General features: G+C 39.8%; 1 protein-coding gene and 1 long non-coding RNA gene across 3 annotated transcripts in view; one reads left to right on the top strand and one right to left on the bottom strand.

The window, feature by feature from the left end:
• Positions 1-19,418, top strand: part of MYO16 (myosin XVI) — a 546,696-nt gene that overhangs the window by 15,542 nt on the left and 511,736 nt on the right. The window lies entirely within an intron of this gene.
• Positions 12,096-18,123, bottom strand: LOC309647604. Its single transcript, XR_014256183.1, has 2 exons — positions 14,446-18,123; positions 12,096-14,121 (listed from the first exon to the last, which is right to left on the bottom strand). It is a non-coding gene; the product is annotated as an uncharacterized lncRNA (long non-coding RNA).

The following is a 19,418-nucleotide window of genomic DNA, read 5'->3' as shown; positions in this document are numbered from 1 at the left end:
GAAAAAAATATAATTTGTGTTTGTGAATAAAGATATTAGCAGACTATATCTATTATTTGGATATTCGAATTATTTTTTATATCTGCATTGTGAATTTGAGATTCTTGTATTTTTTAAGAACCTTGCCAGTAAGCACTCATGTGGGGCAATTAATGATCTCGATACCTTGAATTGATAAAATATGGCACACTGAACAAAATCAGTGTTTGTCAAGGAGGAAACTTGGCTAGTAAAAATCTATTGAGAATATGATACATTTTTACAATTCTATTAAATTATAATATACATTAAAACTTTCCTCAGCCTCAGATACGTTTAAGTCAATAAACTTTTAACACACTCTGTGGTATGAACATGTTCACTTCATAAGCGTAGAAGACAAATTTACAATAGCCAAGACATGGCAGCAAATGTCCATCAACAGAGGAATGGATAAAGAAGATGTGGCACATACATACAACGGACTCAGCCATAAAAAAGAATGAAACAATGCCATTTGCAGCAACATGGATGGACCCAGAGATTCTCATACTAAGTGAAGTAAGTCAGACAGAAAGACAAATTTCATGTGATATCACTGATATGTGGAATCTAAAAAATGATACAAACGAACTTATTTACAAAACAGAAATTGAGCCAGAGACATCGAAAACAAACTTATGGTTCCCAGAGGGGAAAGGGGGGGGGGGAGGAATCAATTGGGAAATTGGGATTAACAGATATACACTACTATATATAAAAGAGATAAACAACAAGGACCTACTGTACAGCACAGGGAATTATACTCAGTATCTTGTAATAACCTGCGATGAAAAAGGATGTGAATCAGTTTGCTGTATACCTGAATCATTGTAAATCAACTATACTTCAATAAGAAAGAAGACAAATGAAATTTCAACCGGATAAAAGTGTGTCTTTTCAGAAGTAAAGCTATTTCAGGGGCTGTAAGCATTCTCTCTGCAGCGATCACGGGCAGCAGATGCTCTGACACGCCTCTTCCAGTCAGTAGAGGATTGGTGTTGATCAGGATCTGAGCCGATGGACTCAGTTTCCTGTGTAATGGGCGCATCCCCTGTTGCATGCATGCTCCCCCGCCCTCATCTCTCATCCCTCATCCCTCCTCATCTTGCTGTCCCTCCTCCCCCTTCCCTGCCCTCCCCCTCTCCTCCTCCTCCTTCCCCCTTTCCTCCACTTTCTCTCTTTCCTTCCCTTTCTCCCTTTATCCAGTGCCTGTAGCCCTATCGTGCCAGCTATGAGCTCCAACCAGCACGAGGCATGTTCTCTGACCTTCTGGAATTCACACTCTGTACGGAGGGACGGGAAATGAGCAGAGGAAACAGCAAGGCAACATAGGAGGGTGTGTCCCGACAAGAGTGGGGTAGATAGTGAGTGCCAGAGAGACCCAGGTAAAGGGCAGGTCAGTGAGACTGGAATAGACCGGAGAGACTTCTTGGAAGTATTATGGGTCTCCTGAGATGCCTGAAGGACGGATACAATTAAGTTACATGGTTAATAAAAGTGAAGTAGGTCAGAAAGAGAAAAACAAATACCGTATGCTAACACATATATATGGAATCTAAAAAAAAAAATGGTTCTGATGAACCTAGGAGCAGGACAGGAATAAAGATGCAGACGTAGAGAATGGACTTGAGGACACGGGGAGGGGGAAGGGTAAGCTGGGACGAAGTGAGAGAGTGGCATGGACTTATATACACTACCAAATGTAAAATAGACAGCTAGTGGGAAGCAGCTGCATAGCACAGGGAGATTAGCTCGGTGCTGTGACCACCTAGAGGGGTGGGATAGGGAGGGTGGGAGGGAGACGCAAGAGGGAGGGGATATGGGGATATATGTATACGTATAGCCGATTCACTTTGTTATAAAGCAGAAAGTAACACACCACTGTAAAGCAATTATACTCCAATAAAGATGTTAAAAAAAGAGTAAGGGTTACATGATAAGATATTGTCATTTACTAACTCTATTATGCAATTCAGTGTTAGGATGCAAGTAATGCAAACAATGAAACCTTTCACAGAGGATTCCCGCTGATTTTAATTGTCCGAAAGGCTTATTTCTAGCACAACTGTCTTTTCTAGGAGAGCCTTGTTTTTCAGTTTCTTCCATCTTACACACAATTGGCTGTAACATGAATGCAGTAGGTGTCTGCACGCTGCTTTACTCCCATCACCTTTAGTGCAGCTGCCTGGTAAATAGCACAATTCAAACTGATAACTGTCCTCTTTATGCCTGATAATCTGCCTCTGAGCCTGGTATTTGGGATCTTAAGTAGTTTTGCTCATAAATGTAATTATATTTAATGATCTGTGTTATATAAACACAATGGTTTTTCCTTTCTGTGAGTAGTCAACTGAATTTGAATGTGGACAAAATAAAGAAAAGAAATGTGAGCATTACACATTTCAAAAAATGTTCCTATCATTGTGTATATTTTCTACTTTGGTCTAGATGTACGTTAAACACAATTTCATGATTATTAATCTCAAAGAACATAACTATGATGCAGATTTATGTAAATGTTTCTTTGTAGTTTTTCCAGCCTTTCTTCTCAATAGAATATACCCAGCATTGTATACAGAAGACGCTAAGTAAATGGTTATTAATTATTTTTAGAATGTATAAGCAAAATCAGAGTCATGAAGGGGAGAAGAAAACAAACACGTACAGAGACTGTGTTGCACAGTTACTGATGAGGTACTAAAAGGACACTAATATAATACTATTACTAATACTGATGATATACTAAAAGGATGGTCTTTTTAATCTGTGTGCCCTGATGTAGCCAGAACTGGGCCATCATTTTGAAGATGATCAAATTCTTTTCTATCCAGAAATCAGTGACTTCTCTGAACTGTGTGATCCAAATAATGTTCAGGTGAACAAGCCTCTGGCAAGAGTACTCCTACTTGTTTACTGAATGAACAAATGAATAGATAAATAAATGATGTTTAATATCTGTGACGTCTTTTCTCCATGGATTTAAAACTGTATTTCAGGAGTGTTCAGTTCTTGTATTCAGCCCGTAACAGTGTGTCCAAAAAGGTCCCCATCCTTTCTATGTAGGAATCACCTAGACAGAAGATGAGATTAAGTGCAGAACATGAGCCTTAGTAAGATGAATACTGGGATGTTGGGAGTCTCAGGTGTAGTGGTCATAATGATGACACAGCTGTCGTGTCCGGTTGAGGAAAGTCGGGAAGTCTTTACAGAGGAGATAGAATTTGAGAGTTGAAGAATGTGTAGGAATTCATCTGGTGAACATGAACCTCAAGCGTACCTTTTCTAAAAGGAAGCTCAGTTTTCTAACTAAACTTGCAGCTCCTCCTGAATTCCCTAATTCCATTCATGGACCAGTGGAATCTGGGTCTTCTTGCTCCTGCATTATACTTACTTAGACCAGGACTCTCATAAACAACTTGTGTCTTTTCCCTCCCTTCCATTTCCACTGCTGCTGCCCCGGGTCAGGCCTTAGTTCCAGAATGGTGGAACTGGTGTGGCTGGTGGTCTCCTGTGATACCCCTGAGTTTGTCATCTTCCCTTCCTCATCCATCCTGTACCTCACTACCTGACTCAGCAACTTGGTACCAGTTGGGTCATTACTCTACAGGCCCCAAACCTTCCATATCTTCTCACTACCTACCAATCTTATTCAAGCTCTTTACCCCAGTAAGCAGTCAAATCTTTTCACAGACCTCAGCCTACACTTCTCAGCTCAACATTCAGTTGGGTTAAAGAAGCTCAGCCTGAGAGTGGACTTCAGAAGTCGTGGGATTTACCCTCTCCCCACCACATGCATGCGTCCTTCGACAACATTCCAGCTGAGTGGTCCTGTCTTATTTCTGTCCCTAGTTCTGGGAACTTTGCCGTTACACAGCTGACCTCTGTTCAGGACCGTTTCAAGCATGTGGCTGTGCTTTCCCACTTCTGCTTCTTTGTTTATACCAGTGTTACGTTGTCTTCTCTCAAGACACCTTCACCCTTGCTGGTGTTTACCCCATCATTCAAGTCCTGGCTCTCCTGCTACTTCCACTATGGAAAATGACTGTGGCAGTCAGATCATCGCACCTGAACCAAGGATTGTGCCGTGGTGACCAGGGAGGGACAAATGACCAATATAAGTGGAATGATGGACTAAAGATTGAGATGGTAGTAGAATATAGGAGAATAAAATAAGTGGAATTTAGATGTAGAGTTTTTGTTAAAGGGTGACTATTTTACGTATGATTTATTTTTGAACGTGTGAAGGTGATTTTTAAAATCAACTTGCCTGTGTTTGATTATTTCTGATTTCAAGATAAAATGATCGTCCTATAGTTTATAATTCTAAAACTAAATGAAAAAGTCAACCTGCTGTAATATGACTAGTCCAAGTGCAGACGTGAAATCGTAGAGAGGGGAGGTCCAGCATGAGGACCACGGGTGCACACATAGCAGGCATAGGCGGTACCCCTAGGTCCCATCGAGAACCCCGATCAGAGCCACCTTAGGACACCAGGAGATAGACGGGGAATGAATTCAGGTGGTGCAAACCAAGCTTCCCCACTTCATTCACTTATCTCATCGATACGTTTCACAGGGAGCATTGTTGCCTCAAAAATAGCATTACTTAACATATATGTTAGGAAACAGCCTGATAGCTAAATTATTTGGATCGACCAACTTTGAAGTAATCAGTGTTAGGCATTTTTTATTTATAATGGAAGTAATGAACTGGATGAAATAATACCTTTGATGGAATCGTGTGAAAGTTGTGCTCTGTTCCCAGTCCTTGGACCATGTGGGAAAGTCATCATGTTTTATGATTTCTTTTGAGCCTGAGTTTGAATGGTGTTTTGTCCCAGTCTCGCAGTAGCCTTTTAAGGTTTGTACTTTCCATCTAAGGAGGCCACAGGATGAGAGAGGGGCTCTCCTAGCCTCCAGTCCTGGCCTTGCCACCAGCTGGCCAGCTGTGGAACTTTCAGGCACATCCCGGTCCAACTAATGTTTTCTGATCCTATAGAAGCATCCCTAGAGAAACGTAACGTGGGAAATTCATTAGCATCTAGGATATCTGCATCAGAGTTTCTCAACCTGGCAGGATTGACATTTTGGACCAGATTATTCTGTGCTTAGGGCGCAGTGCTGTGCATTGTTGGGTGTTTAGCAGTATCCCTGACTCTACCCTAGATGCTAGAAGCAACCCCCTCCTCCAGGTTTTAACGTCTTAAAAACGTCTCCAGGCATTGCCAAATATTTAGGGTTCAGAATCACCCTCAGTTGAAAACCACTGATCTAGATATTAGCACCAACTCCATAATCTTACTTTCATTACACTGAGTGGCCAGCTACTTTGTGGAGGGCACCTACTCAGTGCATCACCTCGCGATTGCTTTAGCAAGCTTCCTAAGTTTAATTTATTAGAGGGACTTTAACAAGAATCCTGAAACTAAAATCCATACATTTATAATTCCTCCAGTGAGTGGATTGCATGTAACGAATGATGTAGAATTAATTATTTTTTACTCACTTTACACATTTTCTGTGTGTATTGAGCAAATGATGCCAATTTTTTCCCCTTTTTTAAAGTCTGGCAGCAGACACTAGTCTTCATCTTCCTACGACTGATTTTTCTGGGGGGAGGAGAGGGACAGGAGTGACACCAGCTGGTGAATGCAGAATTAATTACAGATTGTTTCCCTCAAAAAAGACACACATGGATTACCAACCTCTGATGATTTTGGCAGCTGTTCCTGCCCTTTTAAGATTACCAGTAACTAAACAGATACTTTATTCTTTTTCTCCGAAGCGTATGTTGCAATTTGGGGGGATTTGGACACTGGAAGCTTTGTTGCAGATGCCACATCTAATGAAAATTTTAAACTTTACATGCAATTGCCTTGTAAACCCACTATAAAATTTATTAATTCCTAACATTTTGGGAGTGCTTGAATTTCTGCTAAATACAAATGTATAAATATATTTCAAAAAAATACTAGATTAGTATTAAAGCATCTATGTCTTAAAAGTAGAAAATTTTCAGATAGGTGAAGTATGATCTTTCCATTTATATTGGATTTGAAAAAGAGTGATCTCAATAATATCTAAGTGACCCTTAAGATGTGTTGTGTTCATGGCAACATTTTTGGGGGAGACATTTCCCCCCTCCAAATGCTGATTGCTTGCTTAATGGTTTAATTGCATTGAAGTAGAGTGTTTCAAAAAATGCAGATGGTTAAAATAAACAGGATCATTGCTAAACTTTTATTACCATATTAATAAATCTTATAAATGAAATTATTTTAATTTAAGTTGTATAGTTGAAAGGAAGGATACTATAGTCTCGAAAATGTAATCTACCTACCATTTCCAATTTTTCACTTCCCGTTTACTCCTCAATACACCAAATTTGAATTTTGGTCAAAGTGTTTCATTAACTAGTTCATTGGACATTCTTGTGAATATTCTATTTCACTTCTGCCTTCCTTCCCTAGTCATCATGCTGCTAATTCTACTGTTAACATTCCCTCTAATATTTCACTGCTTTCATGAGGAAACAATATAGTGTCAGGGTTAAAAGCACGAACTTACTGTCAAAACTGCCTGGATTCAGGTCTTCCTTCTGCAACAGGCTGGTCTCGGAAAAAGCCATTACAAAGTGTCATCTTGTTCTCTCACTGACAATTAAGGTCAAGTTATTAAATTTGGATGGGGTGACAAAATATTGTGAGATCACAGATGGTGAGTTAGTTATCATGAGGTTGGGGAATAAAATCAACCTTCTATGACAAAATGGCTCATAACTTTAAGTGAACAAGTACAGCTTTCAAAGGCACATGTCTAACAAATATAGCTTCTTATAACAAGCAGCCAGATATACAGTCCTTGGAACTTTAAAACTATCTAAACCTATTTTTCAGTATCTTTAGGAAAACTGTTTTTCCCATTACAAACAAACTGAGTTTCTTTAGAAATTCAAGTTTTCAATAGCAAGTGACAGATTAAGTGTAGAGTCAACTTGAGTTTAACCAGCAAGTAAATTTTGACAACATTTTTCTTATTTTTCAATAAGCTGTAATAGATAATGTGTGCTTTGTTTCATCAAATTCCCTGTATCAATATTCTCTCAATTCTTTTAATGCTTCCTTCTGAAACTATTAATTAAGGCCTGTAGCCTCTGGCTTCAGTTATAGTTTTGAGTAAACGCCGAATCAAAGAATATGGGGCTTAAGTTTTCCATTTCCATACACACTCGCTAAAGAGATCATTTAGTACAGATTCCTGCAGGAGCTCAAAATTGTTTGGCAGCTTGAATTATACTGTATACGAGTCATCAATCTATGTAGGCTGGCTGCTCTAGCATCTACGTGATAATAGTCTATGTCACGAAAAGGATTCTTTGAACAGGAGAGGGCAGTTTCACTACTTAATTCATTTCATTTGTAAGGATTATTAACATAGGAATCAGTTCAGTAATAATCCTGTTTGCTTTGCCCACTTTATTTAAAAACAATTTTTTTTTAGTCGGTTTTTCTAAAATCTATGTGTTAACAAGTGTGCCAGTGAAAAGATTCTTTGAAACTGAGGGTGTTGGTTTTCCTACTTATTCATGGACTTCCAAAATATGCTCCTTGTTTTATGATTTCCTCGTATTCCATGTGTCTCTAGAGTAAACACCTTGCTACAGTGACAGTCTACTCCTTGGGAACTGATTCCATTACATTTTTAAAAAAATTTATTTTATTTTTGGCTGCGTTGGGTCTTCGTTGCTGCGCATGGGCTTTCTCTAGTTGTGGAAAGCGGGCGCTACTCTTCGCTGCGGTGCGCGGGCTTCTCGTTGAGGTGGCCTCTCTTGTTGTGAAGCACGGGCTCTAGGTGCGCAGGCTTCAGTCGTTTTGGCGCGCAGGCTCAGTTGTTGTGGCTCACGGGCTCAGTAGTTGTGGCTCGCGGGCTCTAGAGCACAGGCTCAGTAGTTGTGGCGCACGGGCTTAGTTGCTCTGCGGCATGTGGGATCTTCCCGGACCAGGGATCGAACCCATGTTCCCTGCATTGGCAGGCGGATTCTTAACCACTGCGCCACCAGGGAGGCCCCAAAAACAAAAGATTCAAAAGAGTGTTTGGACTCAAAAGGACAGGTCCAACTGGAGGGAGGAGGTTGAAGTTGCAAGATAAAGAGGACCTAATTTAGAAAGTGAGGTCCCTGGAAAAATGGAAGATACAGGATTCAGAGCAGCAGAGGCCAGGACCATCGGCCTATGATTGGAGGAGAGATTCTTGCTTCATTATAAATGGTAGGAGAAAGAAGAAAAAGAAGGTGCAGGTTGGTTTACAGATTTGTTGGTGGAAACGTGAGGGGATTCCCATCTGATGCTTCCATTTTCCTTTTAAATGTGAAGCATGGTTATCTGGTGAAAGTGATTGGGTATGCTGGTGGGGGGGGACTCAAGGTGTGCAATGGAGGGGCTTCCATAGATATGAGCAACTTACACAGTAAGAAATTTGGCCTGGACCAAAGAAAAATCTGGTCTTTTTCCTGACTGCTGGGATGTAACCATTAAACCCTTGGAATTTCCCAAAAGATTGCGGTGTCTTGGTTTTAATGTCTTTGGTGGGCCCCATGAGCCAGACCTGACAGTTTATGCTACTGAATGACCACATTCAGGAACTTGCCACACCACATAGACCTTGGGTGGGGACTGGCCATGCCAGAGAGACCACCGTTTGGTTTGTGCTACGGGCTTTGGGGGTTAGTCCACCTAGAGACGGAGTTCAACCAAATGGGCAATAAGGCATCATCAATAGTGCCTTTGCAACGAAGCCTCAGTGAAACTCTGGACACCAAAGTTTGGGTGAAATTCCTGGGTTCTCCTCATGTACTTCTTTTTTTTTTTTTTTTTTAATTTTTTGTTTATTTATTTTTGGCTGTGTTGGGTCTTCGTTTCTGTGCGAGGGCTTTCTCTAGTTGCGGCAAGCGGGGGCCACTCTTCATCGTGGTGCGCGGGCCTCTCACTGTCGCGGCCTCTCTTGTTGCAGAGCACAGGCTCCAGATGCACAGGCTCAGTAGTTGTGGCTCACGGGCCCAGCTGCTCCGCGGCATGTGGGATCTTCCCAGACCAGGGCTCGAACCCGTGTCCCCTGCATTGGCAGGCGGACTCTCAACCACTGCGCCACCAGGGGAGCCCTCCTCATATACTTCTTATGTGTTGCACATGGATTCTGGCCATGTAAGGTGTCCCCGAGGACAGTGGAAGCTTGTATTAGAATCCTCCCAGGCTCTGCTCTGTGCATCTCTTCCTTTGGGTGGTTCTGATTTGTATGCTTTCCTTGTAATAAATGTAACCATGAGTACAACACATTTTAGTGAGTTCTGTGAGTCCCTCTAGTGAATTTTCAAACCTGGCGAGGTGGTCCCAAGATCGTCGTGCAGCAGGACCCTCATCTGGTGGATTCCCATCGTCCAAGATGGTGGCTCCAGCTCCAGTGACCAACCTTGCATTTCAGCTGTCCAGATGAAGGGAAGCAGGGGAGAAGGCTACCTCCTGAAAATGGCATTCATCATTTTCTCTTACATCCCAGTGGGTGGAATTTAGTCCATAATTTCACCTAGCCACAAAAGACAGTGGGATATACAGTCTTTATTCTAGGCAGCCATGTAGCAAGCCAGTATAGTATTCCAGAGTTGAATTACTTCACCAGAGTTTCGGTTTTTGAAGACCAGAACTGTGCCTTATTCTTTTTTTCTGTACATCCAGTTGTTCCCAACAAAACACTGAGCACACTTCAGGATTTTACTTGATGCTGGATTAATGGTTTGATTTGCCTTGATACCCTCTCTGTAGAACATTTGCAGTAAGAACCTTTTTAGAGATGTCAAGCAAGTACAGCAAAGCCTCACGTTTGTCGAACACGTGTTTACCACGTGTGTGTGTGTGTGTGTGTACTTACTTTTGTTGAGTGCAAGAACATTGCTAGACTCAGCAATTCACAAGAACCAATGGCATCAGAATATACGGTGTAGGCCAAGCGAGAGTAGTTATTGATTAATTCCCTAGTGATTTCCCTCAGTTTTGCCTCAACTGGGTCAATCCAAGAAGAAACAATTTGTCTTACTGTAACCTCTCTGGGATCAGTAATCAAAAGATTACAACTACCTTGTTATAGCTTAGAGATTCAGTTTTGCAGCTACCACACTGGACTTTCATAGCAGGAGGAGTTTATTAAATTACTGAAGCTGAGGAGGAGAAGAATTCAAAAATCAGCCTTCAAGAGACAGCACACAGCTGAGAATATAAAATGAGTGGAATACTTTTGTTTCTTGAAGCTTCATCCCATGGATTCTGGAGTCAGGTTAGGGTTTGAATCTCCATAGTAACAATAACAAACTGGGCAACGTTGGTCCCACAATCTCTCTCTGTCTTGATTTTCTCATCCACATATGGGGCCAATGAATGTATTATTCAGAGCCTTATTAATAATGAAAACCCGAGATGCAAGTCGGTTAAGTTAACTACTTGGTAATAATTTTGGAGGAGGAGTTAATGAAGGCAAACTGAAAACTTGGAATATGCACTCGATTTTGTAACTTTCACACATCTGATTTTCACTTTTTCTGTTATATTTATCAATAATTCAGTGCCTCAGTGAATACTTATAAAACTTAAGGAAGTAAGAAATGTAAAAAATCTAAACCTTTCATTTTGATGATAAAGATACAGAGTGGTTGGGTGGAATGGGATCCCAAGTAAATTTAACCCCAAGTCCGTCATCACAAATAGCATGTTGACATTCCTGGGACTTCTGATGTTAAGTCTTATGCCCTTCCTCTGTAATAGCTCAAAATATCATTGTATATGGGAGATAATTTAATCCATGAAGGTAGATAGAAGAATATTGATAGTGTCATAGAGAAAAGGGCCAAGATAGGATCAGAAGAAATAATAATATTTTAAGAGTGGAGAGAATAAAAACAGATCTATAAAGCAGAGGAGAATTAGTCAAAAATTTAGAAAGAAAACCAGGAAAGTATAGTGTTGTGGGAAGAAAGATCAGTGTTAAAGTTGGCAAATCATCCTTGGTGAGAAGTGAGTGGAATTCTTTACTTTGGCAATTAATTCCTTCTTGGTGAGTTTGGCATGAGAAATGTCATTGGTAGTAGGTGTGGGGTGGGTGGAGGCAGACAGAGCTGGAATTCAGTGGGTGGACAAGTGACCATTGGGGTGATAAGGGGACACAGCACATAGGGATAGGTCCTCAAGGAAGGCCTCAAAGGGAGGAAAATGTGAGGAGCTAGAGGACAGTAAGGGTGACATTTTCCATGGGAGCCTATCACTCTGGTCTAAGAATTGGCGACGTCCTGTTAGGATTGATTCCTATTGGTGCACGTGCCTCTGTCCAACTCCATCAAAGGTTTTAAAGGATAGGTGCTCCCTCTTATTTATCCTTTTATCCCTAGAGCTGAGCACAGTGGCTAGAACACTCAAAATCAATCTGTGGAGTGAATAAGAAAGTCCCACATGGCACTTCAATATAAAGCTGGTTTTTGTGCCATCCCAGGCGCCAGTCCCAAACTTGGATGTGGTCCTTGGTGTCTGTAAGAATATTTGATCTAAATTCCAACAAGAATGGACATTAGTTTTAAATGTTCATTTTTTCAGTTCTTTCAACTGGAAAGGACATGCCATCAAGTCCTGACTCATCGCCTAGACTCTGTGCCCCTCTTTCTTCACGCTGCTGTTTTCCCAGCCTACATGCATCACCTACAGCTTTCCTGCTACATGACCAGATTAAAAAGTATTATACACTATGCTGAGGTGTCATTTATCAGAAAAATGGCTTTTCCGTATTCCACATTCTGTACTTCAGTTAAGAGAAATGGATTTCATCAGTGTTTGCCAAAGACTCTCTTTCTAAGAAAATATCCTTCTTGACATTAATAATTTAAATGATGCACAGACAAATAATATTCGTTAACTGTTTTGCAGAAGAGCAAGCTGTTTTTATAGGCTAAGTCCTCACCGATGCACACTGCAAAGGAGAACAGACCCACATTTCCCTGGTGTTGGTCAAACAGCAATCTACTTGGATCCTTCTCCTTTCAGTTTTCAGTTCTTAGTGAGCTGGCAGTTGTATCCTTTGAGCAAATGAATGATGAATGAACTAAAATGCATATTAAGCATCATGGTTTATCCAGGAAACCAGGACAAGGAACTGTGAATTGATGATCTGTTTCCCCATGGGTCAAATAACTTATGATCCATCAAATAGTGAATGAAATGCTGTGGTTAAGAAGGAGTATTATGGTGGTTACGTGCAGATGTTTCTTACATTGAAAAATGGGTTTATTAATGGCCTGCTTAAAAAGAAAGGTCTAATCTGTGATTCTGGTACCATATTTAATTAACTAGTCAGCCGTTGAAGATCCATGAAGCTCAGATCTAGAAGTGAGTGATAATCAATTCTGGGTTTTGCTCTGTCCGCGGATAAGAAGGAGATGGTTGCAGACCTCAGCAAGCTCAGTCCAAAGAGTAGATCAATATTTTATTTTGTCTTTTGTCACAGGTAGGGGGAGGAAATACACAAGTATTCTCCTTTTTTTTTTTTTTTTTTTTCTGTCTTACACTTGAATAATTTTCAAGGAGGTGCAGGGCTGGAAAAAGAGTATTAGATCATTTGTGTCATTGCAAGATGATAGCTCCATGCCAAGATAATGCAGCCAGTGTTTATCACTAAAATTCAGATTAATAACACTATGACAGGGGAGGTATATATCATCAACAGAACCTTCTTAAGAAAAAGATTCAAAATTTTAGGAACAATGATCAACTTGTTTTCTGTATTTATAGGACTAGCTTCATCCCTTTTCTGATACAACTCTTGAATTAGATGCTACATAAACGAGACTGTAATAAAGGACACAGGTGGGAAAATATTTGGTATTGTCTTCATGTATGCACAATCATGTAATGGTCACCATAAATGGCAGAAATGCCAAGGGATTTGCAATGTAAATTTGGAATGCCTGTTTTTGTGGATTTTACTCTGTGGCAAAGCCAGTATTTTGAAGAACAATTAAATAAAAGTAACTCTTGTGTAAAATGAGGATATTGGAAAATTTTCCTCTGGTCCATTTGGAAGAAGCCTTTATTTTACTAACAGTGGTGCTTGAAGATGTCACCCAAAAGAAATGAGCTTGGCATGACCAAGAAACACCTTGACAGACTGTAGTCTATATTACAACTGACAGTTCCTCCCCACAAGAAAGAAATTATTTATAATTTGTATGAGTCTAAACAGTTATGTTCAAACCTCAGTTCTATTAAAGGCTAGGGAATTGGAGCTTTTTTTTTTTTTTGCCACTCACATAAAAAGAGACATATAATAATTTTTGTGTTGCAGTAAAACTTCTTTAGTTAGGAGTATACCATTCCCATTTTTTCACCTACTTCTATATTCATCTTAACAGGAAAGTTGTAAAGAGTCTCTTTCCAAAGAGCCGCTCTTAGAAAGTAAAATGAATTGGCTTATTTGGATCAGAAGTATATAAAGCTTTGTGTTGTTCCAGAAGCAGAACTATTCTAAGAAAGTAGCCTCCAAGTCACTTAGCCAAGAAGGAGAAAGTTCTGTATAACAAAATTACAGCAAAATGTTAATCTTCTACAAGTTAAAAATTATAAAGCTTATTTGTATTATTCAAAATACACATGGTAAGTGGAAATTTGAAGATTAGGAGAAATTTTAGGTGAGATACATATGGAGATAGAGGGTATGTTTTTTTCATTTGAGATGAACTGGGACTTTACTTGCCAAGAAGACCACAGGATTTCCAAAGGAGAATTGGCATTATTGAATGCTTGTAACTGGAAATTCCTCAGCACCCTCAGATGACTCCTTACCACTGGCTATTTTCCACAGGATAATTCAAATCAAAATTGGGAAACTGAAGCAAAAATTCACACAGGTCCTTTAAGTGACTTTAAAGATCTATGCTATGTATATTGATTCATTATACATATTTACATATATATTTGTGTAAATATTAAAATGAATACAGGCATATACACAATATTCTACAAAGAGTGCATTTTTTTATGCATTGTAATATTCAATAGATAATCGATTTAGCTACTGGGCTATTTTGTTCCATACTTTTTTTTTTTTTTTTTTAAAGAAATTCACGTTCTTTTATTTATTTATTTATGACTGTGTTGAGTCTTCGTTTCTGTGTGAGGGCTTTCTCTAGTTGCAGCAAGTGGGGACCACTCTTCATCGCGGTGCGCGGGCCTCTCACCATCGTGGCCTCTCTTGTTGCAGAGCACAGGCTCCAGACGCGCAGGCTCAGTAATTGTGGCTCACGGGCCCAGTTGCTCTGCGGCATGTGGGATCTTCCCAGACCAGGGCGCGAACCCGTGTCCCCTGCATTGGCAGGCAGATTCTCAACCACTGCGCCACCAGGGAAGCCCTGTTCCATACTTTTTATTTTATGCTTTAAAGGTCATGGGTTCAACATTTTCTTTCATCTTCCTTTTCAACATTTTATCATGAAAAAAATTCCAACAAACATTAAAATAGAGTTAATAGTATAATAAATCTTCCGATACTCTAGATTCAACAATTAATATTTATTTCTTAATAAGAAAGTTATTGGGGTTTTGGGTTCTGTGACTTTCTTCAGTGCCTGAAATCCTGTAATATTCCTTGAGATGGGTTAAATATACAAATTTATCCTTGGGATAAGTCTTCATTTTAAAACCTTATCTACAAATTCCCAGAAAGTAGTAAACAGAGTGAAATTTATATAAATGTTACTACTGATATTTTGACAAGGTATTAGAATATTTCCCATCATAGTATTAAAGAGAAAATTGATTATTTCAGGTTATTTTTAATAATATCAAAATTTTAAATAATATCTTGAGAAAGAGTTTTCTATGATTGGAGTAAATGTGTGAATTGGGGAAAATTATGATGAAGTTCATCTGGATTTTATGTCTTTATTAATTTTTAAATAAGCCATTAATTGTTCAATTAAGGTTTTATGTAACAGATGTGGTGTTTTCTTTACGATACATTAACATCAACCGGAAGATGGTTGTGGACAGATAAAACATTGTTTTGTCTTCTACCCCAGAAGTCAGATGTTTGATTTCATCCTAAAATATCATGCTTACTTGTCTTAATAAAAAGCATTTTTCAGTATCAAATATCACGAGCTTCTCTTTACAGGAAACATCAAATGAATATTTGGTAAAGGTAAGGAAATTCATTATTAAAAGAATAAAATAAAGAATGATTCCTCAGAAAGGTTTGTTTGAAGAAAGAGAAACTTTCAAGTGTTTAAGGTTTGATTATCGTAATCTATGTTTATTGTGATTGTAAAATGCATAAAAATACCCAGTAAACAATTTCAGCATATTCTAAGGTTAATATACCTTTATAAAATAAGATCTTATTTGAGCAAAATAGAATCCCAGATTCTCTTCTTTGACCAAAGTAAATGTACCAGGCAAATTGTTTGCTGTCGGTTAATGCTTTTTATCACAAAAGAGAATGATACCTTCCTTAGTTTTTGTTTTTTTGGTTTTTTTTTTTACCTCCCATGCTATACGATATTAGGTTTCAATGGTTTGTAGGCACTTGTGTGTATTAATATGTTTAAATTAAAATTCCAATTTGTGATCGAATTTATTACAGGAAGCATGCAGAAGTCAGTTCTTACCCTCAGTGGATCTTCCTTTGGGCACAAGTCTTCAGAAATTTTCCAGTCATCTTAAACCTTAGATATTAGATGAGAATAAAAGGACTTGCTGAGTCACATTGTAGATAAAGGAGCAGTGGAACAGGAGAGGAGTTTGGTGTCCACCTGGGGGCAGTGCCTGGCAGTGAGCAAGACCTTGACACGTGGGGTCGGGACTGAGTTTGGGTTCCAGTTTTGCCTCTTTCTCTGTGCTTGGCCATCTTAGTTTTTGTGAAATAGAGGTATCTACCTCACAGTTTCTGTGGGGACCCAATGTGAAAATCTGTGGACAGTGTCTGCCACATAATAATCTTTCAGTATGACCTAGTTACTGATGGAGAAGGCTGCCATGATGTTGAGATTGGGGCCCTTGACCATCGTGATGCGATTTCCTTTCAGCTGTGCTGTGCCCTCATTGCTCTGCGTGAGCCCAGAACCTCATGATTACAAGACACCCAGGCCTGAGTGTGTTCTGTGTGTGAAAGTGGGGGTACAGACAAAAGTGAGGTCAGGGGTCGCCTAGACGCGGCCTGGAGTAGTGGCATTTGGATGACAGAGAGTTCTAGGGGAGGCAGAGGTCACTGCTGGCCAGAAGCCCTTTGGGTTGCATCTGGTGCTCCTGGTTCCCAGCGGGCAGCTGTCCATCTCCTATTCTGGTGTCTCGTTTTAAGAAAACTGAAACTGCCCTCTTGGGGGGCTCTTCTCAAAATAGGCTTTTCTATAGGGCATTTAGTTTTAGCGTATTAAAACAACATCAACAGGACCTTGTAAAGTGTATAAATTGGCAGTGTAATATCTCTGGAGAATAGATTTATCTTAGATCTCTCTCTGTCACACACACACACACACACACACACACACACACACACACACACACACACTCCCAAATGTAGCAGATGTAGCTTATTGTAAAGCTTGCGGGCACTTACCAGTGCTAAATGTTTACTTCCCTCATTTGCTTTCTGAATGCTTAGCAGAGATAATCCTCACTGCCAGAGCATTTGACTGATGTCTGAGACCCACAGAGCTTAATGGTACAAGATGTCAGAGTCTGTGTTTCTCCCATTAAAATACCAGTACAATACAGACCCCTCGATGGAGGCGGGAACTTGTGTTTCCACTTCTCATCTCGTTTGTATTTTTCAGTATAATCAAAATAATAGAGTTTTGTGTTTGTGGTACCCATTTCAAAACTGATTTTCAAATCACTCAAGAGAATTCACGTGAGGTTGGTAATCCTCCTCCAGAATAAAGGCAGAGAGCAGAAATAAGAGCTGGTTCAGAATCCCTTAGTACGCATATATCAGGGCTCAGAACAAAATTCAGGACTGTTGAATAGAAGGCCATTGTCAACTCACCTGTGTCTAGAAGCAGCAGTGTCCATAATGTTTAACAATTGGCTCTTTCTGGGGGGAGAGGGGGCACTGATAGTAGCATTTCCTAGCTTCTGTGGTATGCATAGTCCTACCATGGCTAGTTTCAAGCTACTGACATGATGTCACTGAACATGGAGTTGGGAAGAGTTTCACACCTCTTTGGATATTCAGTCAGTGACTTATGGGATCTTTATTAGGTTATTCCCAAGAACAACACAATGCACTACAGCAGCTATGAAGACACAGGACATACACATACGGTATCTGTCATCCAAGAGCTTACAATAAAATTGGTAAACGGACGCATAAAGGGTGCACCATGACACCATTAGGCATTGGTTGTCCAGGAGTTGCCATACAAATGCCAAGGTGGGTCAGGTCATTCAGGGCTGGATGAGCAGGGCTTTGGCTAATAGAATTTAAACGATTGGAACTCTTCAGTGTGCAGACTGAGTCACGAGGGCAGTTCCTATCCTCTATTTCTAACGTGGATCATTCTTTTGAGCTTGTCACCATCCCTTCTAGTTTCAGATACCACTTCATTTATACTTTCTGAGAGAGAGTGTGGTTTTGAGGAAAGAGCGCTGAGTCATCAAAAAGTCTAGGTTAAAAACCGATTCATTACTTCAAATAGAAGGTGTTGGGCAGGTCCCTAAATGTCTTCACTGATCTGAGCCCAAGTTGTCTTCATATTTGAAATATACAAGGTAGTCTTTTAAAAAAAACTTGTTTTTTTTTTTTGCAAGCTTATTTTGAGGGAAAATGATGTATTCAAAGGATAAAAATAAATTTACAAGTGTCCCTGCTGCTGCGACATAGGAAGATGGTAATGATAAAGATGGTGATTATGATGTCAGTGATGGCATGGTGGTGTTGATAATTAAGGCAGCGGCAGTGATGATGATGATGATGGGGATGATGATGGGGATGATGGAGATGATGATGGTGATGATGGGGATGATGGTGATGATGATGGTGGTGGTGGTGATGATGGGGATGATGGGGATGATGATGGGGATGATGTTGGGGATGATGGAGATGATGATGGTGATGATGGGGATGGTGGTGATGATGATGGTGGTGGTGGTGATGATGGGGATGATGGGGATGATGATGGGGATGATGATGGTGATGATGATGGGGATGATGGTGATGATGACTGGGATGATGGAGATGATGATGGGGATGATGGAGATGATGATGGGGATGATGGAGATGATGATGGTGATGATGGAGATGATGATGGTGATGATGGAGATGATGGGGATGATGGAGATGATGATGGTGATGATGGGGATGATGGTGGTGATGATGATGGTGGTGGTGGTGATGATGGAGATGATGATGGGGATGATGGTGATGATGGGGATAATGGGGATGGGGATCTTAATAAACGCCCTAACTCTGGCTGCCCACCTCAGTCTTTCAGATTCAAAATTAGCAAGTAGAGTTTCTTGTGAATTCATTAATTATTGTAACTAGTTGCACTAGTATAGATTAGTAAAATAAAATGGGCAAGGAATTCCAATGCTTGCATTCCTCCTGGTGCTCAGTTACCAAGGTCCTGTTCTCCATTTTTTGGGAGGAAGCTCTGGTGGCATCAGGCCAACTGCAGTTTAATTTCATATAGAACTTGGAGATTCACCAACTTAGTGTACTTCTCTCTATTCTTTGCCTTGGCCATCACTGGTGTGTTAAAATACTCTTGTGAGATGAAAAAGGAAGAAAAGGGAATTATCAGAAAAGAGATTCCATTCTATACAAAAAAGTATGTTTTGTAGGAAAGAAAAGTTATCGAATATTTACATATAGCTTGTTCCTACCATTCCTAATATGGTTTCATGCCTGACACAAGAAATATTAAATAAACAGAATGTGGTTGAGAGACTAAGGTGCAGAAGGATGGTATTTAATGTCTGTAGTAAGTTTATGTCTGTAAAGAGTTACACATGTCTTTCTTACCAAATAAGAACTTTGTTTATACTTTTTGTGCAATGATTATGCTTTATTTTCATTCCCTAGCACAATCTCATTTAAAAATGTAGGTAACTACAATTTTGAAAATCTACCTTTTTTCATTAGAAACTTTTAAAAGACTAAATTATATCCTTGTTACTTCCACAAGTGATGCCAGGTTCTGTTGGAGATGTGTGTACCTGGTGTCGCTGTGTGTGTGAGCTTGTGTGTGTATGAGTGTGTGTGTGTGCACACACTTACATACATGCACTGTATCAACAATGATTCATTTCATTTGGGGGAGAAATGTAAAGAGGTAATCAATCAGAATCATTGATACATCACAACAGTACTTC

Source organism: Balaenoptera physalus (assembly GCF_965194825.1).
Source record: "Balaenoptera physalus genome assembly, chromosome: 18".
NCBI lineage: Eukaryota > Metazoa > Chordata > Mammalia > Artiodactyla > Balaenopteridae > Balaenoptera > Balaenoptera physalus.
The sequence above is the reverse complement of the archived record's forward strand: the minus strand, read 5'-3'. Positions and strand labels throughout refer to the sequence as shown.